Here is a 20,198-nt window from a genome sequence, read left to right as displayed (position 1 = left end):
AAAAAAGAATTCTTCTTTAATCAATGTGAAGTCCACAAAAACGAAATGACTAACACATGGAAACTCATAAACTCTGTTCTAAATAACAAATCTCCAGTGCCAGAAATTAACACTGATGTCTCTGTTACTCAAGATTCTTTGCAATTAAATTGCGGAGAGTCTGAACAATTACTTTACAAACATTGGCCCAAATCTTGCCAGTAAAATTCCCAACTCAAGGAGACCTTTTCATTCCTTCTTAAAGGAACCTATTAAACCCACAAGAGACAGAAGTATTAAATATAATTGATAACCTTAAAAACAAAAAGAGTGCCGGATATGATAGTATATCAAATAATCTTGTAAGACATGTAAGTAAACACATTGACAAACCTTTAACATATATATTTAATTTATCACTAGTTTGTGGCAACTTTCCATCAAAAAAATGAGAAGAGCTAAATTAAAGTTGTTACCGTTTTTTAAAAGGGTGATAAACGAGAACAAGGTAATTATAGACCAATATCTTTATCAACCCCCATTTCAAAATGAATGGAAAAGATTGCCTATACCCGTGTGTTAAAATTCTTTGACGACTGCGATCTGTTTAGTAATTCACAATTTGGTACTCTTTAAACTTATTTTATTACGAACATACTTATCAGTATTTCGTTACTTGTATAATTAATTTGTTCTATTATATATTGTATAACTGTATGGTTCATATATGTCATTAAAACGTGTGGATATTTGAGTGGAAAAATAAATCAAATCTAATCAAACAGTGAAATATTCTGTACAAATCCGGAAAGCAGCAATAACCCCCATCCTCAAACATGACTTGTCTATCGTTTGGTTCTACTTGTACTTTTGTATATTATGTTATGACAGATTCTCATTAATTGCTTTACACTGAGATATTCCTTAGTGTTAAGCATGTACATGTGTAGTCTTACACGTATTGTCCATTGCATTCCTTTTTAATGAAACTTAATGTATTCGGGATGCTGTAATAAATTATTTACTAATCAATATATGACATCAATAGGTGGTCCACTCTTTCATCTTGAAGCATATACATGTACATGTAATCCTCTGGGGCGACTCTTCATCAAACAATAAAAATGATAGTGATAATTTAAAATAATGCCCCTCCCCCCCCAAAAAAAAAAAAATACATATATATATATATATATATATGTATATATATACATATCTATATTGTCCATGCATTAACCACATATTCGAACATTTTGTCTAATCTCTGATCAATTTCGTTGATACTAAAAGTACATGATGAGTAAGTATATCTTTCTTGTTTTTTTTAATAGAATTAATAAAATGAAAGAATATCCTATTTTTGTTGTTGGTGGGGGCGGGAGGCGGTGAAGTTGCAAATTATCTTTTCAGCTGAATCAAATGGAGAGAAATATGTTCTAAACAATTTTCCATTTTTTGTTTGGAATGACATTATGATTGTTAACAAAATCTATCACGTTCTCATATATTGAGGACTCCTCCTCAAGGGAAAGAGCATGTGTTGATACTTTATATCCACCACTCCAGAAATCATAAATCCTCTCAGTTTACACCATAATAAAATGTAATCCATTCGATGTTACAATGGTGAATGTTAAATAATAATAAATTCTATCTTATAATGTAAGAAAAGACCCAATTCCATGTTGTTGTTGTTTTTTTCCCCAAAAAAGTAGAGATAATTGATACTGGATTATTATTTATTTATTGTTTTATTATAGAGGGGGAGGGTACCAGAAAATCCAGGGTGAATGCAAGGTTATCTTGTATACATAAGATAGGTGGACGATCAAGGTACAAAAACATATATTTAACTTAATTCGGGCAAAATTTGGACTCTGGGTTATTTTTCATTTAGGATTTTTCTTCTTTTTCTGTTGCTGTTGTTTAAAAGAGTAACTTTTCTTTCATTCTCAGGTCCACAACAACAAAGGAAGTGCAAGATACAGGATCATTTCTCCAACGAAGGTATTGAAAAGTACGGCATTATAAAATCAAGAATAGGTTTAATCATTAGTTTCATTAGTAATATTGTTTTGAATTTAAGGTTAGGGTTAGGGTTATATATCAGTTTTTATGATGTCCGGATAATATACCATTTGGGGTTTATATATAGATGTCCTGTTAATATCACATGTTTAGGGTTAGTAATGATATGTGTACAATTTCCATGGAATTTCTAAAGGTTGGCTTGTAATGGCGTTTAGAAAGATATAACCAGTGTAGAATATTATATGGTTTTGGAGTCACGACAATTCCCTTGTCCAGGAAGCGCTGTTCTTTGCAAAGATGGTTTTGTAAAATAATCTAAAGTTTAATATAATAAAATCATACCGGTCTTTGTCAGGTGTCATGATTTCATGAATAATTTAGTGAGAAAATAAACATGATACTGAAACACTGCATCACATTCAGATTTACGCAGTTGAAATACATTAAAACAGTAATAAAGATGTTTGTAAAATACCCTGCCTTTGGTATTTTATTTCCTCCTTAGTATAAATATAACGCTTTCACTAATCCTGCAGTGTCATGGGCTTTGATATATTTAGTATTTCGATCTGTTATTCTTTTATTTGTACCTATATATCATATAAATCTATATCGTAAACAGAACTACAAAATTGAAACAAACATGTTCATGTAAAGTGGTCTGACGCCTTTCAGTCCATAAGTGTATATGATATCTCCACAATTTACAATTTACAATTTACACACCTCCCTAAACATTGTTTTTATATACCAACTGCTTTAATAGCCTTTCTAGTCCAGAGTATTGTTTTCAGATGTGTACGTGTTGGTATACTACCCATCATAAAAGCAATCACGAAATTACGAAACTAAAAGAAAACTTAAAAGCAGCATCTAAATAATTGTTTTTAATCAGATGAGATTGTCGGTTCCTGTATTGTAGTGCTTAACACGTTGTCCTTCTACCTTGCATCCCCCATAAAAACTATACACTTTTAAAATGGCTGCCGAATAAAAAATATATGATTCTCATGAAAAAGGTTTCATATGTATGGAAAGCTCATAAACTCAACTTTCATATGATACCAGAAAGTCTGAAAATAATTCATGCTTGGGTAAGCACTGCTCACTCTTGTAAAACGTATGAAAATTAGGTTGCGCAGGAATTAGCCTTCGAATTTGTGAGAGGTAAATCCTTTTGAGCTTACACGATTGAGGGTGATATAATACATTCATGATTTACTGAGTGAATTTCATGGCTTATTAAACCAAACTTTTATGCATGATTGAACATGAATTGCATTTTTATTGTAGCATTGTAACTTTCCCTGGTAGACTCAGTAGTGCGTTCGTGGGAGTCAGGATAGGTGATGGTACATGTTGTAATATCCATGTTACAAACTGTTATTTTTTACATCTGTGACTTTGAATAAAAACCTTCACCTCACATTTCGATTATTGTAAGATTAGTTGAAAATCTCATTGATTTACTTCATACCCCGGTAGGGATTATGTTAATTGAATATTCAAAAACAGTTTGTTGAAAAAAGGATTGTCCAAGATATCGACTACTTATTCTTCAGGTAAATGGTAACTGAAATGTAAACCATGAAATTCACTCAGCAAATCATGAATGTATCATATCATCCTCAATTTTGTAAGCTCAAAAGGATTTACCTCTCACAAATTGGAAGGCTAATTCATGCGCAACCTAATTGTCATACCCTTTACAAAAGTGAGCAGTGCTCACCCAAGCATGAATTATTTTCAGACTTTCTGGTGTTATATGAAAGTTGAATTAATGAGCTTTCCATACATATAAAACTGTGTTCCCCAGAATCATATATATTTTTTTATTTGGCAGCCATTTCAAATGTGTATAGTTTCTCTTGGGACGCACGGTATAACCATGATATATTATCTGTTTATGATTGACTAAGTTTCTCTGTTAACTATGCCCTTTGATAATATCAACACAAAGCCATCACAGTTGTGGGGAGGTACTTAATTGTGAAGGGACAAATCGGCATTTTAGTTTCTTGATCCGCTTTTATATCCAGAAAACTCTCCCTCCGTGGATTTGTAAACGAACTAGGCTTCTTTCAATTTGATTTGATTTGGTATATCACGAAACATGTCGTTTTCGTTTTCATGGAGTAACTTCAACGTTTTGGATTCCGCCTCAATCGTGAATCCATCGTTTATCTGCAATGTTGTTATGATGGTTCTGGTCATCAGTGGTATTATGTATGAAAGTGGTAAAACAATTCCTACTTATATATTATATCATTTTTCATCGATAAATATATGAGTTATTTGAGAGTCAGAAATATATGATTTGATTTGATTCGATATACAACATGTCGTTTTAGTTGTTTCATGGAGTAACATGGACGTATTTTGAATACGCATCATCATAAATATATCGTATCTGCAATTTATATTGACAATTTCCTAGGCATCAATTGCATTACGTGTTAAAGTGGTGAGATATATTTGTCCTACTTACGCTAAATGAAAATAAGTTAGGTTTGATATGACCCTATATATATCAGTAGTGCGTTTACTAGCGTAAAGCGGAGTAGGGCCGATATAGGAACACGGATTTTGAATTAAGCCCCAGTCCCATATAAAGCCGGACCAGCACGGACGAGCACGGACCACTCCGGACCATCCCGGACCATGGTCTGGGGTGATCCGGGATGGTCCGGGATGTTTTGTTCAAACAATCGCAACCGCCGACCGTCTCCCCGGACCCAACACGGTACCACTACGGACCGCCCCGGACCGTCCGGGCATAGCCCCGGCAGCAGTACAGATCATTCCAGACCCAGCACCGAGCCGCCACGGACCGTCCCGGACCACCCCGGTGCCAACACGGTGCCAACACGGATGACACCGGACCATCCCGGTGCCAACACGGATCATCCCGGAACGCCCCGGTGCTGGTCCAGGGTGATCCGTGTCGCCACCGTGCTGGGTCCGGGATCATCCGTAGGGGCGCCGGGGTGATCCGGGGTCAATAACTCACTCCCGGACTGCCACGGATCAACACGGACCGCCCCGGCGCCACTACGGATGACCCCGGACCCAGCACGGTGGCTACACGGATCACCCCGGATCAAACTATTGACCGTCAAAAACATCCGGGGTCGACTCCCGGACCGCCCAGGACCATCCAGGACCATCCAGGACCATCCAGGACCACCCCGGTGCCAACACGGTGTCAACACGGACCGAATCCCGGGTCACCCCGGATGGGGTCCGGGATGGTCCGGGACGGTCCGGGACGTATATGGGACTGTAGCTTTAAGCTATTATCACTGTTACCCAGGAAAATAATCGTCAAAGAAAACCAACACACAATATAAAAACATGGTATACACGTAGAAGGTTTAACAAATGAACCACACAAATCTACAAATTCTGATTACGACTTGTAAGGGACCTGTTTGAATATTGCTATTTAATATGCAAACTAATATTAGGCACCTTTTCATATAATATTAAGGCAGGGGTTTAAAAAAAAATACACGATAATGATTATGGATCGCCGGTAAACTGACGATAAAAGATTTGCTTTTAAAAAAATTAAAATACAGTTTTCATATAAATGTCACTAGTTTTAGACTTGTTTGGGGTCTTATTAAGGATCATTCACTTGTAGATAAATTATTAATATTAGCTTTGATCAGAATCTCCCAATAGGAGAGACATTTAAAAAAAATTAAAACAACCCTTTTCTGATCGCGATCAAAGAAACTTGTTTTTTAAATCTTAATAATTTCTCCGCGAATGAGTGCCCGTAATAACACAACAAACAACAATATAATATTTTTGACATTCACGTCAAATCATTAGCAAGGGAATGTAATTATTAAAACAAAAAGATTGCGAATCTTGTATCGTCAGTTTACGTTCCGTAAAGTGTGGTGTGTACTTTTACTTGTGTTAACCCCTTCCTAAATATACGGCCGAGCTCTTTGCATGCGGGAGGAATGAAAGTGAGATTTAAACATGTGCTCTTTAGTGAGATCTTTTCATGGGTTTTAGGACACCTACCCCCCGGACATACGCCCCGAATACCCACCACAGTCAACTACCCTCTAGGATAACTACCCTCTAGGACAACTACCCCCAGACAACTACCCCTACGTTAACCATCCTCTAGGACAACAACCCCCGGACAACTATCCTAGGGGGTAGGTGTCTTAGGGTAGTTGTCCGGGGGTAGTTGTCCTAGGGGGTAGTTGGCAGGGGGTGGTTACCCAGGGGTTGATGTCCAGGGAGTAGATGTCCAGATACGCTTTCCATGACATGTTGAAGGCAAGTAATAGAATTGTGATCGTGAAGAGAATCTCAAGTTTTGGCAGCGTGTGAATATCCCTTATATCACCCAGTGCTGTTCCTTTGTTTACATATGTTTATGTTTCGTAATCGTGGCAGAGCATGTACAGTGGCGGATGATGATGCTGATAAAGGTGACCTTATACTACAAACGCCAGCGAACATAGATAAACACATTTCTTAAAGCCCCTCTGCACTAGTTTGAACAGGAGGGATTAAACCTCCCAACTAAGGTCACTGACAGGTGGTTATCTCATCAAATCAGCTCTCAATTAACATAAGAAAAAGGGCATCATGGGGGGGTCAACGGGTACCGCTTAGGCATTGTTGGCTGTATAGAGGGCGCAAGTAGCTATAAGTAGTGCAGTGGGGCTTTAGTTTTAGCACCATTTTTTTTTTTTTTTTTTTTTTGGGGGGGGGGGGTGTATTTGTGTTACTTTGTTTGCGGAGTTTTATTATTTTTTAAATGATTATGACTTTGTTTCAGTAACTCTTTTTCTGTAATATCTGATTTGTATTTAAGTTTTTGTGTTTGTGTGTGTGTGTGTGAAATGTGAAATGTGTTTGTAAACCAATGATGGCTATCAATAATCAAAAGCCGCAATGTTGTCCCGGGGGTAATGACTTTGCAACTTTACCTCATGTATAAGAAAGCAAGATTTAGATCAAACAAAAAGATAGTTAATATATTCACTATGCTTTAATTTGAATATTTTTGCATTTATATCCCTTCTTCATCTTTACTAGTTCTCAAAACTCTTTACTAGATGTCAACGCCAACATAACATTAATATTTTAACAATAATTTTTATAGTATCAAATCAATAAAGAGTACTCTGCGAGGATGCTCTCTAAAAACATACATTTATCCTAGTTTGTCAATCGTTTATCAGTTCATTATATCATCTGTAAAACGAAAATCAAATCTGCGAACATTGAAATATTTGCGAACACCTAGTGAAAATTACCCCTTTTCTGGCGAAATTTCTTACTATCATGCATAAACGAAGTCAACATTAAGTGAAACCACCGGATTAATTTATCTATTCCTTTTAAATTGCTTGTCTTCTAGGAAATGGTGCCAGGAAAGAAATAGATCTCCCATGCCCAACAAACTCTTCCTATGACACTGTGATGGTTACATTTGCATATCGCATCTGTCGACCACCAAAGAATAAATTTGAAAATGTGACGATCAACTGCTCGGAATGTGATGGACAAACTGTCAATGTAGTCAGTTCTCCGCCCTTTACAATGGATGCGTCGTGCAGTTGTACGTCCGACATTATACTGGTAATGTTTACAGTATCATGAATACGGGGCCTCAAGTCAACTCCCCCATACACACATGCACACACACACACACACATACACAGACACACACGCACGCACACACACACACGCACATATAGCACACATGTACACATATTTAACGGTGAAAACAAGAAAGCATTAAAAGAAGGACAAACATAACAAAAAATCGAGGGGAGGAAAGGAAATAAAAATACGATAACACCTTGACCTATACACCCCCCTTCTTTATTTGCAAATGGGCAATAATGCTAATGGAGTCGTAATCGTAATGAACGGATGACGGGCGTGTTCACTGCAAGGGGGGACCGTGGGCGGACCGTGGATCGCGCTATCGTAGCGCGACCCACGGTCCGCCCATTGGCATTCGCCGGATCCACACCGCAGTGAGATATCGCGGTCTATCGTAGCACCATGAGGTCAGAGCGGTCAAAGATTTCGCGCGCTATTACGAATTATGTGTTGAGTTGTACCGATTCAGCAATTTTCTAGGACCCCCCCAAAAAAAGTGCTCACCATGGCCCGCCCCCCCCCCCCCCCCCCCCCCCCCCCCCCCCCCCCCCCCGCACTGAGCGACTTTTCGACCGGCGCGATTTTCAAATTTTGGGGAGCCAAAAAAAAAATGTGCTCACTACCCCCCGCTAGACCGCGCTATCTCTCGTGGACCACCCCCAAGAGGTGCTCCAGTGTTGGCTCGCCGTGGCTCGCTGTTGGGCGGACCGAAACGACGTTGTACCTTCCACACCGCAGAGATAGCGCGGTCTAGCGCGTGCTAGACCGCGCTTTCTCTGCCGGTGTGAACAGCCTCATAATCGCCATCATTATTACAGATCGTGTAATAGTTTCTTTGTCTCACACTTTGTTATGATCAAATGGGTTAAATATTTTCATAAAATCAATATTGCAAATATTCATAATAATGCTTTAATAATTGTCACAAAATCGACAATTTCCCCATATATTTGCAATTCAAATATAATTCCAGTCAAATTGAAAGTTATATATTTGTTTTCTTCCAATTTATTCATATTAAACAGAATATTCCAATAGCATTATGTTCAAAATCGGATGTATCCTAATCGGCCCTCTCGAACGGAAAAAAACTATGGCAAGGCAATTGCGAATGAAATGGTTTTACTCTTCAATGTTTATACTTCTAACGCAGGTGAAATTAAACGCTTCAAACAATTTCTACATACGTGACATCAAGATTGCTTTTCCTCCAGGCCCATCAGTTGGATCTAAATCTGGTGAGCTACCTTTGTCTTATTGCAGTCTTACTATTGAAAGAAAATGAGCAGTTTTTAATACAAGTTGTACCCGGTTAAAGGTTTAGCTCTCAATTAAACAGTCACAGTAATGAGATCGCAACTACTTTAGCAAAATCGATCCATGAGCTATTTAAATGTCCCGTATCCCATAGAAATCATATACGGATTATGAAATACGTCATTGTTATGTTCGTACATTTCAAAAGTTGGGGGACACGGCTATTGAACTTGCCTAACGTTGATCTTGCGAACAACTGTACGATCGTCTCAATTAAATAATTTGGTCTTATTTACCTTGGGTAGTCTGCTGCTAGCCCTGCAAATATTATTACCCCGGCGTTGTGAGATACCCATTTTATACACCTCGATAAAGAGGGGCAAATGTGGACACACAAAAAACTCGACTGGGAAACCTATTGTATAATATAGGATCTCCAATATACTACAGTGCTGTCAGAAAACTGAATGAGGGAAAACTTTATTCAAGTTTCTAAATTAAGGTGAAGACTTGTTGGTGAAATAGGCGTTATACCTGTAGTTGTAATAACTGATGAAACATAAATGAAGTGGGAATGGGGACAAGAAGAGGAAAATGACTTGGGAGACTGAGAGACAAAAGAGAAAATGTGCCATCGACAACAGGGTGATCCATGGAAAGAGACTAAGATCATGAATAATAGAAAATGAAAAAGAGAACAGAGAAACAGATTTAGACAAACCTGCTTTAAGGCCCGGTCACACAGAGGGGACGCATGGGGGACGCACGGCCAGCGCATTGGAAATTTGCAATTTGGGCCAGTGCGTTGTCGTTCGCTAGGCGTGCGTCATCATTCGTTACTCGTTCGTCGAGCGCGCTGGACCAACGCTGGACCAGCGCTATGCATTCGTCGTCATTCGCAGTGTTCGTCGGGTTTTTTTGAGCATGCTCAAAAGTGTGCGCGGAGCTCGACGCATGAATGTACACGCCAAAGGCAGTCCAGGCATGCGTGGAGCGCGCTAGACCAGCGCCAGATATACGCGGAGCACACGCCCTGTATACGCAAAGCGCGCTAGCTACACGCTGTGCATTTTTTGTCAGCTCGCTAGCTTTTCCAAAGTCATGACAAAAGTTAGGCACACGGCCTTTTCCGATTTCCAATGCGCGGGCCGTGCGTCGTTAAACGCGGTGCATGTTTGGACCATTCGTCCAGCGAGCTAGCAACACGCTGTGCATTCGTGGAAGTTGTTATCATGTGCGCTCTGTGTACGGTCTGTATGCGCACTGTATGCGCCCTGTATGCGCTCAGCGCGCTAGCAACACGCTATGCATTTGGTGTCAGCTCGCTGTAGCTATGACAAAAGTACAACGCACTGGCTAAAATTGCAAATTTCCCATGCGCTGGTCGTACGTTCCCCATGCGTCCTCTCTGTGTGACCAGGCCTTTAGGGAGACCAGAGATATAATTTGGGATATCTTATGGGCATTTCTGGACCCGATATATATATATATAATGAATAAAGAAATAACTAAAGACAGGACGAAAGAATTCGAAATAATTGAATCAACGAAGGACGAGACTTTGTTATGTCCTTGTGCGTCTACAGTGACCCGCATGCATATTTGTTACGCAAATTCTGCATGCACCTGTACGAACACTCCCGGATCATTCACCTGCACCTGTAACAAGGGATATACTTTCGAACGGAACAAATAGTATTGTTAAGCCCATATTTCCCCCATTTATTTGTAACGGACAAATGAATGGTTTAAAAGTGCTTTCGCTAGTATTTGTATTGTATTGTTCAAATTACCACCACAACAAAAAACGGTTTACTATGGCATGAGACATTAGGGACTTTTAGTTTGAGTAGACGAGAGCACGACGAACGCCGACTGATCATGCGTGTCAACGTACTTAACTGCCCATGTTGACTACAATTATAAATCTTTTAGATTGCATGCAGGAAGTAACGATATGAAAATCACGGACAAAGAAAGAGGACAAAATATACAGTTCCTCATTATACCCTCAACAAAAGAACATCCCTTCACTGCTATTATGTAAAAATGTGTAGAACAGGAGAATATGCATGTGACACCTGTTCTACACATTTTTACATAATAGCAGGGAAGGGATGTTCCTTTGTCTACCTGAGGAACTGTATATTGTATGCGCACGCGGCATACTAGTAGTATCTTGAGCATGTAAAGGCGCTATACAAATGTTAATATGTATGTATGTACTACATTTAGGAAAATCAAGGTTGACGCATTCTCGATAGCCGACTGAGACGACGTAACGCATGCGCAGTGCCTTAAAATGACGTCGCACGTTGCAGTCAAAGCTGTGAACGTGTAAATCTAAAAGTCCCTATTGTGAGAGATCGGCAGTGGTGGTGGCAACCGTACAACACCCTCAATAATGAAACTTACGATGAATAAGTCATCACAACTCACCTACCATTAAGAAGTAAAAGCAAAGTGGAGATGTCGTGATGTAGTGGTTCATTCACTTGGCTAGCAATGAAATGATTGAGGGTTCGAATCCTAGCCCTGCATTTATTAAGCGTCCTTTATTTCGATAAATTGGGTAATAATATATCTGTTAAACCCTGAGACATACTCAATGTATAAAGTGCTATAAGGAAACGGAGATTTGTATAATTATTATTATCATTGTTCCCAGTTAATTCCAATTTTGCAGTATCCGCTTGTAATAGTTTTCTCTTACTCAGTGTTTTTTCAACCCAGCGTGCCGCATGACATGTTTAGGGGTGCCGCGAGAGAAATATAGATATATAAAAATTCATTTCTAAATAACGTCAACTTCGCCATGTCATAAAAGTATCTTAATTTCTTCATCGGTCGCTGTTGTTCATCTGAGTAGCGTTTCATGAAACCGTTATAAGTACAAGTTCAACGACATCCCATTGAAACGTGTGTTAAACTTAATACACGCGTTTCAATGGGATGTCGGTGAACTTGTACTTATGACGGTTTCGTGAGACGCTGCCCTGATGTTATCACATGTAATTGTATCACCTTGCAAATTTATAGGTTATTATTTATATACAGAACAAATTAAAATATAGTTTAGCTTTTCTTGGCAGGCCCATTTGTCACGAATAATGATAATTTTGTTCGGTCTTAATATTTCAACTTATTTAGCGAATCCGTCTCCCACCATCAGAAGCAATGGATCATTGCAACTAACCTCTGGTAAGTCACCACATTAATCAGGCAAAAATCATGAACATACTGAACATACAAAAATCATGAACAGACTCAATTGGAAGGTTGTACGACAGAAGCTCGTGCGTCAATCGCTTATAAGTAATTCCCCTTACTAACCGAATTCTAACTACATCCCTGGAGCAAACACAATGCTTAGCCTTAATCCTAATCTTAAACCAGAAACTAACATAAAACTTTATTTCAACCCTAACCCTAATTTTTATATTTTTGAAGAAAAAGAGTTCGGAACAATTTTGTTCGGTTCAAATGATGGATCACCCTGCAACAATCGCTTTAGTTTATTTCCCTTTTTAGTATTAAACCCAATTGTAACTTCATCCCTGGGGCAAGCACTATGCCTAACCCTAATCCTAATCCTAAAACTAATATGAAACTCAATTACAACCCTAACCCTCTCTGTATAATTTTGACGAAATAGGGCCCGGAGCAGATGTCGCCGAGTCAAATGTTGGATCACCCTGCGAAAGGAAATGATTGAATATCCTTATACTCGTGTTTCAAGATAACCGGATTATAACATGATTTATGTGCCCGCTATTAAAGGGAAAGTCCACCCCCAAAATAAGTTTGTTTCGATAGAGGCAGAATAATAATAAAATCAGGTGAGTGAAAGTTTGAGCAAATTCTGAATGAAAATAAGAAAGTTATGAATTATTGAAGTTGTGATCAATAAAATACAAATTGGCAACTCTGTGACTTATCATACGAGCTCTCCTTCATTTGCTTTGTGCATAATATTCCATAAAACCATGTTTTCTTCGTTATTGATGACGGAATATATATTTGTTCCTTGCAGGGGGAGTATAGAAACATATTTGCAATTATTATATTTAGGGTGCATGTATGGTTGAAATTTTTCTTGAGGGAAAATGAAAATTTTAGATTTTTTTTAGTACTGAGCAAATGGAAGTTGAGCTCGCATGATACGTCATAGAGTTACCAATTTGTGTTTAATTGATCACAACTTCAAAAATCCTAACTTCCTTATTTTTAATCAGAATTTGCTCAAACTTTCACTGACTTGTTTCTCTCATTTTTCTACTCCTATTAAAACGAACTTAATTTCAGGGTGGACTTCCCCTTTAAACGTCTTTTATATCTTTTCTATCAAGTTGCCGGCATGCGTAATGTATATCTTATCTAGTGCATGTGTTTTGATTTAAAAATGTCATTTTTAACTACAATTGAGGGTTGGTTTTCTTTCTCGTTTGTTTCGCTCGCTCTCACACAATTTAGAAATAAATGTATCCTTGCTTGTATAGATGGCACTTGATGAGTACCAGAGTGATGCAGTATTTCTCTTCTATGATGAATTTAGGATTTGGGTGACGCGAAACTTTGTATTTCTTAAAAGGGTGTCGTGTTTTTTTTTTAAAGGTTGAAAAACGCTGGTTTAACCTACCTGATTTTCTCACTAGCCATTTTGTTGTTTTTGTACACTGTTGTTCAACTGAAATTATCATGAAATTGTTTCACCTCGACATTCTATACGTTATTGTCTTAATATTATTATTTATTTTTTTCATATTCAGTTTTAGCTTTTCTTTGCAGGCGAATAATTATATTTTGTATTGGTCTTAATTTTTCAACTCATTCAGCTAATCCAATGACCCCCGTCACAAGCAACGGCCCATCGCAATCAACATCTGGTAAGTCACCACATTGAATAGGCAAAAACCATGAACATATGGGATTTTTGCAAATAATTGCACGAATTACGATCAAAGGAAAATTTGTATGACACAAGCTCCTGCAACAATCGCTTCGGGGCAATTTCCTTCACTACCCGAATTCTGACTTCCTCCCCGGAGCCAATACGATGCTTAACCCTAATTGTAATCCTAAACCTAAGCCTAAACCTCATATGAAACTCAATTGCAATGCGAACCCTATCTGTATACTCTCGTATCAGGAAAATTACCCCCTGGTCAATCACCCCCAGAAAATTACCCCCGTAGGACGATTACCCCCCCCCCCCGGAAAATTACCCCCCGGAGAATTACCCCCCCCCCCCCCAGGACAATTACCCCCCCAAGGACAATTACCCCCGGAAAATTACCCCCCGGAGAATTACCCCCTGAGGAAAACTACCCCCGGAAAATTACCCCACGGAGAATTACCCCCTGAGTACAATTACCCCCCCGAGGACAATTACCCCCCCCCCCAAAAAAAAACACGAAAACTACCCCCCAAGGACAACTACCCCCGTGGACAATTACCCCCCGAGGACAACTACCCCCCGAGGACAATTACCCCCCCCCCCCCCATAGACACTACTGGGTATGGTGGCTCAGTGGTTACAGCGCCCGCCTCATGAACGGGAGGTCATGAGTTTGAACCCCGGCCGAGTCATACCAAAGACTTATAACAATGGGACCTTCTGCCTTCTAGCTAGGCGCTCAGCATATTAGATTTGTCATATTATGTTATGCAGGGCCCGCTGGAAGAGCAGTTTCCAAACTAAAGTGGCTACCCTGGGTAAATAAAACGTTATTATTATTATTATTATTATTACCCTCGAGAACAGCTATCCCCCAGGAAAACTACCCCCGAGGACAATTACCCCCGACGACAATAACCCCCGGAGGAAAACTACCCCCAATGACAATCACCCACGAGGAATTTATAACACTGTGACGTATAACGCAAGCTTCTCTCCAAATTGCTATTTACAGAAAATTGCATAAACCTTCATTTTCTTTGTTATTTATGTCATTTCAGTCTTTTCAAATGATTCAATTCGATATGGGGAGGGGGGGGGGTGGAGGTTACCCAATCCCCTGTAGTTTTGCTACCGAGTAAAGAACAGAAATTACATTTCTTAGAAATTGAACAATACATTGCGCGCAGATGAGTACGCGTTACACCCTCTCCCACCATCAATGGCACAACAAAGAAATTAGGATGTAAGATTGGCTTTATGCATCCTCTGTAACTTTTTTAATCAGCTGATCGTGTATTTGTCTTTGTATGTATAATGGGCCCTCATCCATGCCATGATCCATAATTAAGGTTTTCTTCACATTATCTATTTATTATTTCTTTTGTCATGCTGAACTTGATGAAGTATAATATGTTTTCGTTTACGTTAAGTTATTTGGAAATAGAAATTGCCTTCAAGTTATATTAACGGTGCCATGTCAAAGGAAAATAAATATCCGCTCTCTGGTATTTCATCTCATTAGATTTTGTAACTCCAGCACAGCGTTTTTCAACCGGGGTGCCGCAAAAGAACAATTTGGAAAACGTTTATTTTGTAAAAAAAAATCAAATACCAGAAACGGTTAAAATATGTAATTACATGAGAAAATAAAAATTTGAAGATACTAAAGTGTCTTCCTTCCTCGCTCGTTGACAATATTTTGACAGCAAGGCAAATAAGGGCAACGAGAGGCCCGAATATCCTCATATTCGTGTATCAAGGTCATGACCGAATATATCACTTTTTATGTATGAACATTCGGCGGCAAGGTGCCCGCAGTACTTTAAATAGTTTCTAGTGTGTGGATTACAAACTAATTTTTTACCCGTTTGAAAATGTCTTCTCCTTTTTATTCTTAAAGGAAACTTAAACCCGAAGAATAAGTGTAGGTATTCTAAAAAATGAGATGTATTCCTGCCCATTGATGTACAATATTCCTTACGAAAATGTACAAGATATATATAAATGAAGATATTCCTGGCATAATGTGCGCCTGTCAGCATGACATGGGCGCAGCCATTTTCTTAAAAATGTGACGTATCTGTTGAAGTTGTACATGTATCATGCACCAAGCTTTAGTTGGAAAGAATTTTTAAATCAATAACGAAACCTTTACTTTTCAATGAAAAAAAATAACAACTGAGATGATAGAAATTATATTAGGTGAAAAATAAATAACAGGGACACAATTGTAACAAATTAATTTATAAATACTACACTATAACAGTTGACAAATCTATTTCATTTATGAGAAACCTTCAACCTAGAAGAGCACTAACTAATTTATGCAATTTGCGTTCTGGCATTTATAGTACAAAGGATAATAGCAGGTGAATGAAATGCTTCATCACCACACACGTCTGGAAAAGAAGCATCCATAAATTTGAATACATTTACTTGATAAACGACTTTGCATAGTACGTCACATTATCAAGAAAATGGCGATGCCCATGTCGTGCTGAGAAACTGTACTTTATTTTTGCTTTATACCTCTCTCATACACGTTGATGGGGAATCTTTTAGATGTATGGGTAATAACATAATAAATCTCTCAGAATAAGTAAAGTAATTACTTGGGGTTCGGTTTCCTTTAAATGTGCCCATACGTGTGTGCATAGCAGTTGACGAGAGCCAGAGCAAAATTAATAATCTGTAAAGACTTTGGGATTTGGGAGAAAATTTTCCTTCTCTTAAGAGGGTACCGTGACTAACAAAAAGTTAAAATAACGCTGCTCCAGAGAAATGTATTTCTATGCATTTTGAAAAGCGCTGGATAATTACCTAAAACTTACATCCTTCGTCGAAATTAGCAACCGCACTGGCGTTGCATAAATTATAATAAAAGGGAAATGTGTAGTAATGAGGAAGACAACGTGCTATACCGGAGTGTTGGGTCAGTCAGTAGAGCGTCCGCCTCACAACCGGGAGGTCGTGGTTTCGAACCCCGCCCGCGTCATACCAAAAGACGTTAAAAGATGGGAGTTGTTGCTACCTTGTTTGGCGTTCAACAATAAAAGGATAGAGCAACGTCAATCTGGCGCTGCTCAGTGGCTGCCGGGCTCACGATCAATTGGGCAAAAAGAATTTCCGTTTCGGTTTAATAAAATTTGGAGTGGACTATTAGGCTATTATTATTATTATTATATTATTATTATAGTATTTGAAAGAATATGGGTTAATGCAGGGGATCTTATGGGCTCGTAGCCATAGTGGCGGTGGCAACCGTACAACGCCCTCAATAATGAAACTTACGATGAATAAGTCATCACAACTCACCTACCATTAAGAAGTAAAAGCAAAGTGGAGATGTCGTGATGTAGTGGTTCATTCACTTGGCTAGCAATGAAATGATTGAGGGTTCGAATCCTAGCCCTGCATTTATTAAGCGTCCTTTATTTCGATAAATTGGGTAATAATATATCTGTTAAACCCTGAGACATACTCAATGTATTAAAAGTGCTATAAGGAAACGGAGATTTGTATAATCATGATTATCATTGTTCCCAGTTAAATTCCAATTCCGCAGTATCCGCTTGTAATAGTTTTCTCTTACTCAGTGTTTTTTAAACCCAGTGTGCCGCATGACATGTTTAGGGGTGCCGCGAGAGAAATATAGATATATACAAATTCATTTCTAAATAACGTCAATTTCGCGAAAAAATTGTTTTTGTTTTTTTTGGAGGAAATAACATGTTTATGTCATTAAAGTATCTTAATTTCTTCATCTTCTTCTGAGTAGCGTTTCATGAAACCGTTATAAGTACAAGTTCAACGACATCCCTTTGAAACGTGTGTTAAACTTAATACACGCGTTTCAATAGGATGTCGGTGAACTTGTACTTATGACGGTTTCGTGAGACGCTGCCCTGATGTTATCACATGTAATTGTATCTCCTTGCAAATTTATAGGTTATTATTTATATACAGAACAAATTAAAATAAAGTTTAGCTTTTCTTGGCAGGCCCATTTGTCAGGAATAATGATAATTTTGTTCGGTTTTAATATTTCAACTTATTTAGCGAATCCGACTACCCCCATCAGAAGCAATGGATCATTGCAACCAACCTCTGGTAAGTCACCACATTAATCAGGCAAAAATCATGAACATACTGAACATACAAAAATCATGAACAGACTCAATTGGAAGGTTGTACGACAGAAGCTCGTGCATCAATCGCTTCTAGGTAATTCCCCTTACTATCCGAATTCTAACTACATCCCTGGAGCAAACACAATGCTTAGCCTTAATCCTAATCTTAAACCAGAAACTAACATAAAACTTTACTTCAACCCTAACCCTATTTTTTTATATTTTTGAAGAAAAAGAGTTCGGAACAGTTTTTACCGGTTCAAACGATGGATCACCCTGCGACAATCGCTTCAGTTTATTTCCCTTTTTAGTATTAAACCCAATTGTAACTTCATCCCTGGGGCAAGCACTATGCCTAACCCTAATCCTAATCCTAAAACTAATATGAAACTCAATTACAACCCTAACCCTCTCTGTATAACAATAATTATATATTATTATAATAATAATAATGACGAAATAGGGCTCGGAGCAGATGTCACCGGATCAAATGTTGGATCACCCTGCGAAAGGAAATGACTGAATATCCTTCTATTCGTGTATCAAGATGACCGGATAATTATTTGATTTATATGCCCGCTAACGTCTTTTTATATCTTTTCTAGCAGGTTACCCGCATGAGTAATTTATATCTTATCTAGTGCATGTGTTTTGATTTAAAATGTCATTTGAACCCCATATAAGGTTCATTTTTCTTTCTTGCTTGCTTCTCTCTCTCACACAAATTTAGAAACAAATGTATCCTTGCTTTTACACATTGCACTTGATGAGTACCAGAGTGATGCAATATTTCTTTTCTATGATGGATTTGGAATTTGTGTGACGCAATACTTTGTACTTGTTAAAAGGGTGCCTTTATTTAAAAAAAAAAAGAAAAACGCTGCTCTAACCTACTTGATTTTCTCACTTGCCATTTTGTTCTTGTTGTATATTGTTGTTCACCTGACATTATCATAGTATTGTATCACCTCGCAATTATATACGTTATTTTTTTTGATACGGAACAAAAGTAAAGTTTAGCTTTTCTTGGCAGGCCTATTTGTCACGAATACTGAAGTTTTTGTTTGGTCTTAATATTTCATCTCATTCAGCATGTCCCATGACCACCGTCACAACCAATGGATCATCGCTACCAAACTCTGGTAAGTCACTACATTAATCAGGCAAAAATCATGAACATACAGAATTTTTGCAAAATTTTACACGAATTACAATCAAATGAAAGGTTGTACGACACAAGCTCCTGCGACAGTCGCTTTGGGGTGATTTCCATCACCAACCGGTTTCCTTCACCACCCGAATTCTAACTTCATCCCTATACCGTATAAACCATATATAAAACTCAATTGCAACCCTAACCGTATCTGTACACTTTTGAAAGGGAATTTCATGAATATAGGGTGAAAAAAATACCATTAATTATTCAAGATAAATGTTCCAATGGTTTCGAATCATGTGTATCTGACAAAAATTTCCTCTGTAATACAATGTCAACACATTGTGTGTTTTTTTATCTCAAATAAGCCTTGCTAGAATTTACCGTTGTCCCTGATTTACGAGTAACTAGAAGCAAAGTAATGACATATAATTTACTTTACTCCTCTTTTATTCCAAATATTATTAAAAATATGTATTTCAATTTGTGTATGTCAATTGTGTAACGCTGTAAAATGTAAAATATGAAATGAATAGAACTGAACTACAATAAGCAATTCCCGAGTGTGACATTGTTACATGAGTCTAGATAATATATAAAGATGTTTAATTTACCTAAAACATGCAAGTTTCAGCAGGTCATCTCGGTGCATTGTTTCCGGCCGTAGTCGTTCTTATTTTTGTCATCCTTGTAGGCGTTGTTGTTGCAGTCGGATTTGCTGAAGGCGACGGTAGATGTCACCCGCTTATTTTAGCTCATTTAATATTCCTAAGAAACATATCGTATCATCATATTTATGTATCATGTTATTTAAATTCAGGTAAAAGAATTACAGCCTTGATCGTTGTTCCAAATGTGGTCGTGCTAGTTGCCGTATTCCTTCTTGTCGCGTTAGTTGCTACCATCTGGTGTAAAAGAAGGTACTTTTATATTTATCTAAGTGGGTTCTCTCCCTTCCCGTGCTAGGATAACACTCCCATTATAAAATTAGATGACTCTCTCATATCAGAATGAAAGTATTTACCGATCATTAAATTTAGAGTCATTGAATTTAATCGTTATCAACGTATTGTAAAAGTCTGGTACCAGAGAAGAA

This window comes from Strongylocentrotus purpuratus, unplaced genomic scaffold (assembly GCF_000002235.5).
Source record: "Strongylocentrotus purpuratus isolate Spur 01 unplaced genomic scaffold, Spur_5.0 spur5_scaffold_13, whole genome shotgun sequence".
Lineage (NCBI taxonomy): Eukaryota > Metazoa > Echinodermata > Echinoidea > Camarodonta > Strongylocentrotidae > Strongylocentrotus > Strongylocentrotus purpuratus.
The sequence above is the reverse complement of the archived record's forward strand: the minus strand, read 5'-3'. Positions refer to the sequence as shown.